We start from the raw sequence: 7,026 nt of genomic DNA, 5'->3' as shown, positions 1-7,026 counted from the left end.
GTGTTAATGCGCAAATGGCATCCTCCCTCATCTAGTGATCTTGGCTGGAACGTATTTCAACAAGTGGTTGTACCGCAAAAATTCCGACCCCAAGTACTCAGCCTCGCACATGACAGTTTCTCTGGACATTTAGGAATTAGGAAAACTTACCATCGTATTCTGCGTCACTTTTTTTTGGCCAGGTTTGAAGTCTGATGTGACCAAGTACTGCTGTTCTTGCCACATTTGCCAGGTCAGTGGAAAACCCAATCAGGTTATTCCTCCCGCTCCATTGCATCCAATCCCGGCTTTAGGGGAACCATCTGAGCACATAATCATTGATTGTGTAGGTCCACTTCCAAAAACAAAGTCAGGACATCAGTACATCTTGACTTTGATGTGCGCCGCCACACGCTTCCCTGAGGCTATTCCGTTACGCACTATCAAAGTCAAATCCATCGTCAGAGCATTAGTAAACTTTTTCTCCACTTGCCTAAATCAGTTCAAACGGACCAAGGGTCTAACTTCATGTCCAAGATTTTCGCTCAGGTCTTAAAATCGCTGTACATCAAGCATCAAAAATCCAGTGCGTATCATCCCGAATCACAGGGTGCGCTTGAGCGTTTCCACCAAACTTTAAAAGCCATGCTATGAAGAAGCCATGAGGAAGTTCTGCCTCGAGTCAGGAAGAGAGTGGGACGAAGGTCCGCCACTTCTCCTTCTAGCGGTGAGAGAGAGTGTGCAGGAGTCCACGGGTTTCAGTCCCGCAGAGCTGGTGTTTGGACACACAGTGCGTGGTCCCCTGCGGCTGCTTAAAGAGAAATATCTGTCCGACACAGCTACCCCCGAGCAGAACGTATTAGATTACGTAAGTTGATTTAGGGAGTGTCTGCATAAAGCATGCGAAATTGCACGCGAGGGTCTTTCCGCGTCTCAGGAAAAAATGAAAAGAAAATTTGATAAAAAGTCCGTGCAGAGAAAATTTGAAGTGGGTGACAAAGTGTTGACTCTCCTACCCGTTCCTGGATTCTCTCTCCAGGCAAAGTTCTGTGGGCCCTATGCTGTTCAAGAGAAACTGAGTGACACAGATTATGTTATAGGTACCCCAGACCGTAGGAGAAAGCGTCGTGTGTGTCATGTTAATCTGATGAAGCCTTATTTTGTTCGTGATGCAGGTGTAAACTCCTCCTCATCCCCCGCTGCGCTGTCTGCCGTGCCGGTAGTTGTGCCGGCATCCCCGTCTCAGTATAGCCCAGAAAGTGATGGCTTAGTTTTCATTTGTGCTGAGGGTTGCTCCCGACTCAGAAATGCAGTTTGCATCCATCCAGAAGTGCTTTAGCCATGATATAGATATATTACAATATATATTAGCAATAATATAGATATGTAAGTATATTACAGAAATGGGTCTATTACGGTATGTTATAATGTACACGGTATGAAGGTATGTTATGAATATGCTATAACTATAAGTATGTACAGGCTATGAACAGGATATAAACATGAAAACTATACAGAAATATGAAATATGCAAGTTGTAAACAGTTGTAGAATTAAAAATTATCGTATGATTATTTACACAGAACTATACAGTAGTGCAGTTAAGAGGCTATATAAAGTGCTGGTGGTTGTGAGTGGTGGTTCAGTCCATGTTATTATTGCGTGTTTGAGGGTACAGTTGTCCATTGTGGGTGTGTGTATGTTCAGTCCATGTGTTAACGTGGGTCAGATGTCAGGAGGCAGAGTTCAGGAGTCTGACAGCTGTGGGGAAGAAGCTGTTCCGGTACCTGGTGGTCTTAGTCCGGAGGCTCCTGTGGCGCCTCCCAGAGGGCAGGAGGGTGAAGAGTCCATGTGATGGGTGACTGGGGTCTTTGATGATTTTCCCAGCCCTTTTCAGACACCGCTTCCTGTAGATGTCCTTTATGGCAGGAAGTGGTGCTCCGGCGATGCGCTGGGCAGTTTTCACGACCCTCTGCAACGCCTTCCGGTCCGAGGCAGAGCAGTTCCCGTACCAGACTGTTATACAGTTGGTCAGGATGCTCTCGATGGTGCAACGATAGAAGTTCAACAGGATGTCTGAGGACAGGTGGTTCTTCCTCAGAGTCCTCAAGAAGAAGAGGCGCTGGTGAGCCTTCTTGACCAGCTTGGAGCAGTTGGTCGTCCAGGTGAGATCCTCGGAGATGTGGACTCCCAGGAACTTGAAGCTGCTCACACGCTCCACAGCCGTCCCCTTAATGTGGATGGGTGGATGTGGGTCAGCATTCCTCCTGTAGTCCACGATGAGCTCCTTGGTCTTCTCGGTGTTAAGCAGCAGGTTGTATTGAACGCTGAACTGAAGTCTATAAACAGCATTCTGGCGTAGGTGTTGTTGTTGTCCAGGTGTGAGAGGACAGAGTGCAGTGCGATGGAGACTGCATCCTCTGTGCTCCTGTTCTGACGGTATGCGAATTGGTGGGGGTCCAGGGTGGGGGGGAGACAGGATTTGAAGTGTGCTAGGACCAGCTGCTCTAAGCACTTAGTGATGATGGGGGTGAGTGCTACTGGGCGGTAATCATTGAGGCAAGATGGGTTGGAGTTTTTGGGTATCGGGACGATGGAGGTGGATTTGAAGCAGGCCGGTACCACAGCGTGGGCCAAGGACAGGTTGAATATGTCTGTGAGCACTCCTGCAAGCTCCCCAGAACACGCTCTGAGAACACGCCCGGGGATGCCATCAGGACCTGCAGCCTTGTGGACATTGATCCTGCTCAGCACCGCTCCTACATCGGTGGGGGAGAGAGTCAGAGCTTGCTGGTCTGGCGTCACGTCTGCTTTGGTTGTGGTTGTGGGGTTCCCTCGCTCAAAACGAGCATAAAAGTTGTTGAGCTCGTTGAGGAAGGAGACATCAGAGGATGCGGGGCAGGGTTTGGTGGTCCTGTAGTCTGTAATGGTCTGGAGTCCTTGCCACATGCGTCGGGGGTTGGAGTTGGAGAAGTGTTCTTCTACCTTCTTTTTGTAATGGTGTTTGGCTTTTTTTTAGCTGTGTTATATTGCTGCCTCTGTTCGGTGGTGTCGAGCCAAACGCACTTTAACGTGTGTTTGAACGAGCTGACTTCGAGCTGGTTCACTCGTTAAGCTGAAAGAAAGATGCTTTAATCACAGCAGTCACACATGTGTTCACTGCACCATCTGGAACTCTTCTTGTTTACACTCGTAATAACACAAACACTAAATCCTGCTTCTCTGTGCTGTTGTGTAGCAGTGTGTACACCTGAGACTGTCACCTGTCTGTCTGTCCTGCACTCTCTCTCTGTTTCTTTCTCTCTGATTGTGGAATAAAAGTATGAACATGTGTTTATAAGTTACACTTGTGTTTGAATCCTGCAGCTTATCACACATTTGATTTCCATGTGTGACAACTGCAAGTGTCCAGAGTGAGGACAGACTGAGGGAGCCACTGCTGCACATCATCTGTGAGGCTTTGCACCCCTGATGATCCACCAGGACAAACTCAGCAGTGTGTGAAGAAGAGGAGGAGGAAGAGCCAGCAGCAGCTGACAGATGGAGAGAATAGACAGACTGTTCCCTGTTTGTGAAGGACTGCTAGGAAAGTTTAACATAACTGTCTGTGCTGAATCAGTCTTATTAGGTAATGTTCAAATAATGTTATCATCCCAGTGTTTCCAGTGTGGGAGAAAGTACTCAGAGTACTCAGGGCCTTCAAGTTACACACTATGAAAGGCAGCAACAAGTTCAATGTTCAGAAACCTAAAGTCTGTATCAGCAGCAGAATGGAGCTAAAAATAAATGTTGGTTTCAGTTCTATGAAGCTTTGAGTATTTTGGATCAGTAGCTGCTGTGTTTGTTGCATCATATTGCTGTAACTGTTTATATGCTTTATATATTCTGAGCTAAGTTGATCTATAGTGTTACATCATATTCTATAAGGATGTTATGTGTTTGTGTACTTTCTGCCCAGTTTGACCCATTTAGCAGACGTCAGCCTGTTTAAGGCTCTGATATCTATTCTGTGTGACTTACAGCAGTTATGACATGGTCTGATTTTCTCACCCAATAAAGGAATATTTCATATATCAGTCTACTCTTCATTCTATCAGACACAGCTATCACAGCTCGTACATTTTCTTTTTACACATGTATGTAAGCATTGAGCCAAATTTAGTAATGACAACATGTTAAACGAACAATATTTGTCTCTTATGTATAACACATCTATATATGCACTGTCAAAGATACTCGTCTTTGAGTGAAGATTTAAAGTGATAGGAAATATAAATAAATGCAACTTGAATCTTTGACACAGAGTTCAAGCTCACTGCTGCAATATATCCTGTAATACAGTGGTCCCCAACCCCCGGGCCTCGGACCGGTACCGGTCCGTGAGTTGTTTGGTACCGGGCCGCGAGAGTTGAGGCTCATGTGTGAAATGTATAGTTTTCAGGGTTTTTATCGGTTTTCAGCGTTATTTTGTTATCGTTTTTATCGTTTACCGGGTTTTTCTGGGTCTTTTCACGTGTGTTATGAAGGGTTAGGGTTAGGGTTAGAGTTAGAGTAAAGGAATACATGTACCGCCGTTACGTATTTAAAATACAAAATATGAGTAACTGTATTCCGTTACAGTTACCGTTCAAAAAGGTGGTATTTAGAATACAGTTACTTTGTTGAAATAAATGGATTACACTGCGGTACTTTCCTGTTTCATATTGTCGCGGGTCAGGACTGTTTGGGTTTTGTTTGACAGCTATGTGCTGCTGTTCCAGGCGGCAGCGTTACGGTTGCCATGGTTACAGGGCGACGCCCTCTCTCTCTCTCTGCGACTGTGTGTTTCCTGGGTGAGAGAGGCCTTTTCGTTGTTGTTGTTGTTGTGCTAAGCTAACAGGCAGAATGCTACAGGCATGGCCCTAAAGAATGTAGCATCATGGGCAGTGTAGTCCGTGCTGCAGGGAGAATGGACTGCCATACACGTTAATGTGTCTGTGAGCGAGGGAGGGAGAAAAAGGGGAGTGGAAAAGTATGAGTTGTGATCGAACTGGAAGCATGTAAATATAATAATAACCACTGCAGCCAAGAAGAGAGCCTGACGAGCCCAGTTGTAAGTAAGCTATTAAGACTCGACTGTACACCGTGTTCGTGTTTTCCTCCGAAAACAATAAGTTCCGTTGGAGCAGCCTTTCAACGCCTCTCTCTGTCTCTCGCAAGAAAAGTTGACCCACACAACAAAGTAAAGCTATTTTTCGGCTACGAGCCGACAGGGACCCTGCCGTATTAGTCAGAGGTCCCTTTACTACAGTTCGGAGTCGCGGACCTTCACTTACAGTAATAAATCACAGCAATAGTACATTCAAGTACTGTAGTTGTAAAAAGCATGATAACATATTAAGTAATCCAAAGTATTCCGTTACGTTACTCGATGAGAGTAACGTAACGGAATACGTTACAGAATACATATTGGGGCATGTATTCTGTAATCTGTAATGGAATACATTTTAAAAGTAACCTTCCCAACACTGGTTATGAATAAATCTTCTTTTTTTCGGTACCAGTACTAGTTTTATTTTGTTGTATTTATCCGCGACACCTTAAAGGCCGGTCCGTGAAAATATTGTTGGGCATAAACCGGTCCGTGGTGCAAAAAGGTTGGAGACCGCTGCTGTAATATATCCTGTAATATATATATATATATATATATCATTATAATCTGACAACACATATAATATTGGCCATATTATATTTACATTACCACAGAGAGATGATTTTAGTCTCATGAACAACATTAACTAATTGTTATTTACGAATGTGGCAGGATGAATGTTATCCTTCGGTCCAACCCACTTTCAGCCTGGCCCATTAGGGGGCGCTGGTATAAATAGTGGCCATTTGAGTGTCTCTGCGTCGCTTGCCTGTGATCTCCTTTTTGGTCACCTGACTTCCCCTCGGTGTGGTGGAGATCATTTGCGGGTTATTCTTCTGAAGCCTCCATCGCGGCTGGTCGTAGCTATAGAAGCCTCCTCTGAGCTATTCTGCTTACGTTCTGTGACCCGGCTTATTTGGTACGTAATCAACTTTTGTTACGCTCTCTGCCTTCTATTGTTCTTTTATAGTAATTATTTATTATGTTTCGCAGGAAGTGTGGGCCTTAGTTTTGCGCCAAGCTACGCGAACTGAAGTGCTGCTGTTTTGCCTTGCTGTGCTTTTACCGTCTGTTCCCGTTGTGAGATTTCTTTCCCTGCTGCTGTCAGCTTTTACAGTGGACGTCGGCGTGGACAACGGCCATATGCATGCCGGTTATCGGAGTCAGCTGGCGTGCATATTGATTGACTGTTAACTTATCGTCGTGTGGACGGCAAGTTGGAGCAGTACGGCGATTCCGTTTGCTCCAGATTTTAGAGTTTTATTCAGATTGTATGTTGTTTTATTGCTTTTTGATTTGTAGTTTGGATTTTCTGTTACACCACTGGTGGGAGGCCCTTTTTCTAGCTGTAGATCACCAGTGTGGTCCTGCAGTTGGGTTATCCCCCGGTGCTACACATTAGTTTGTTGTAATATATTAACATTTTCTTTGTTTCTTTTATTCAGATGCGGAGTGCCGACGTGGAGGAGACTAGGGTGCCTTGGTGGTGGGGTCCCTTGAGTGTACACACCTGCCTTGTCTAGTTTATTAGTGTGAGTGTGTGATAGTGTGTTGCACTTGTGTTTTGGTGTGTTTTCTTTCTTTAGTTGTGTGTGGCATCCCTGCCCCTCCACTGGTAAGCCTCAGCTCTGAATACCTTTTTAAGCATATTTGTATTTGAATATTTATGATTATGTTTTTATTCGGTGTTTTAAATAATTACCAATAAATTGTCAATTTGTTTATTATTGAACCTCGTCTCTGGATTGAGTATAGCGAACCTAAGTGCCTTTTTGGTGATTTAGTGTCATTTCCAGTATTCTCTGGGTGAAATTCCCAGGGTGGCGTTGTCGTTCTTTAAAACTGAAGAGTACTTACTTTATATCCCAACCTCGTCTCGCCACACTAGCTAATGTTGAAATGACTGTTCAGTGCAG

Source organism: Mchenga conophoros, linkage group LG12, assembly GCF_057382185.1.
Source record: "Mchenga conophoros isolate Kocher_MC1m ecotype Shallow Benthic linkage group LG12, M_conophoros_male_GT1.1, whole genome shotgun sequence".
Classification (NCBI taxonomy): domain Eukaryota; kingdom Metazoa; phylum Chordata; class Actinopteri; order Cichliformes; family Cichlidae; genus Mchenga; species Mchenga conophoros.
This window is presented reverse-complemented; position numbering follows the sequence as displayed.